This window comes from Saccopteryx bilineata, chromosome X, assembly GCF_036850765.1.
Source record: "Saccopteryx bilineata isolate mSacBil1 chromosome X, mSacBil1_pri_phased_curated, whole genome shotgun sequence".
Classification (NCBI taxonomy): Eukaryota; Metazoa; Chordata; class Mammalia; order Chiroptera; family Emballonuridae; genus Saccopteryx; species Saccopteryx bilineata.
In genome coordinates, this window is record NC_089502.1 from 110,064,289 (window position 1) to 110,066,113 (window position 1,825).

Consider the following 1,825-nt stretch of genomic DNA (forward strand, 5'->3'; position numbering starts at 1 on the left):
AAGAAAGTTAGCAAACTACCCATATGGAAGAAACAGTTAACACAGCAAGTCAAGGAAAACTTTAGAATTCATATCCCCAGAGTTGTTCTAGGGAAAAATGCATAAGGGAAAAAATATATTTTAGAAATGAAATATATGATCATTGAAGTAAAAAGCTCAAGAGATGTGTTAAAAAGAATAACCAACATGTCTAGGAATAATATTAAAAATAATTACTGACTAGTATGGCACAAGTATCGAACAATGAGAATATACACCTAACCAGTAAGACTTGAAACAATATGTCCTGACGCTGTATGCTGGCTTCACTTGAGCCTTAAATACAGATGAAGACAGAGCCAGGAGATATTTCTAGAACACAGTGCGTATGAACAAAGAAATGAAAAGTATAAGAGACACATCAAGAGACATGGAAGATGGATACAGAAGTTGAAACATCCACAAGATTGGCCCTGGCCGGTTGGCTCGGTGGTAGAGCGTTGGCCTAGAGTGCGGAAGTCCTGGGTTCGATTCCCGGCCAGGGCACACAGGAGAGGCACCCATCTGCTTCTCTACCCCTCCCCCTCTCCTTCCTCTCTGTCTCTCTCTTCCCCTCCCGCAGCTGAGGCTCCACTGGAGCAAAAGATGGCCTGGGCGCTGGGGATGGCTCCTTGGCCTCTGCCCCAGGCACTAGAGTGGCTCTGGTCGCGACAGGGCGACGCCCCAGATGGGCAGAGCATCGCCCCCTGGTGGGCGTGCCGGGTCGATCCTGGTTGGGCGCATGTGGGAGTCTGTCTGACTGCCTCCCCGTTTCCAGCTTAAGAAAACAAACAAACAAACAAACAAAAAATCCACATGATAGTGATCCTTCATGAATAAAACAAGATAATAGAAGGGAAGGAATAAAGAAATAAATGTTATCAGACCTCAAAAGAGACACCAGTCTTCAGGCAACTAGGTGGCACCAAGTGCACAGATGGATTTATTTTTACAAAATCCTTTACCTACATACATTATGGTAAAAGTCTGATCTTATAATTCAGAGAAAATGCTAAAAGCATTCAGAGAAAAAATAAACTGGGTACTTGCAAAGAAATGAGATTAAATTTGCACCAATGGATACTATAAGACAATATCTTGAAAGTTCTGAGGACAAATTGTTTTGATCCTATAATTTTATACCAAGCCTCACTGGCATTCAAATTAGAGGGCTAAGCAAAATATTTTTGTTTAGCACCTCTAAATTGTTCTACCCAGACCCCGACAACTGCAAAATTTCTCAGTGTCTAGATATGTAAGCTATTTTTGAAAGAATTATTTGAAGACATACTATGGCAAAATAAAAATTAGTCAAGCCTGACCAGGAGGTGGCGCAATGGATAGAGCGTCAGACTGGGATGCAGAGGACCCAGGTTCAAGACCCCGAGGTCGCCAGCCTGAGTGTGGGCTCATCTGGTTTGAGCAAAGCTCATCAGCTTGGACCCAAGGTCGCTGGCTTGAGCAAGGGGTTACTGGGTCTGCTGTAGCCCCATGGTCAAGGCACATATGAGAAAGCAATCAATGAACAACTGATTACAATGAAAAACTGATGATTCATGCTTCTCATCTCTCTCTGTTCCTGTCTGTCTGTCCTTATCTATCCCTCTCTCTGACTCTGTCTCTGTAAAAAAAAATTATTAGTCAAAAAGGAAGAAAACACAAAACAAATCTAAGTAAACGTTACTGGAAAAAACCAAACAACAGTCCCAGTGATTTCCCAGGTGATCTCAACATGTGAGGGACACAGGCTGAAGAGAAAACAATGCATGTTAAGGTTCGTATTTTGTTGGGGTAGGGTGTGGAGTTA

At 42.7% G+C, this 1,825-nt stretch overlaps 1 non-coding gene across 1 annotated transcript; it reads left to right on the forward strand.

The window, feature by feature from the left end:
- Positions 1-449: 449 nt before the first annotated feature.
- Positions 450-525, forward strand: TRNAS-AGA (transfer RNA serine (anticodon AGA)). The gene has a single exon. It is a non-coding gene; the product is annotated as a tRNA-Ser (tRNA).
- The last annotated feature ends 1,300 nt before the right edge of the window (positions 526-1,825 follow it).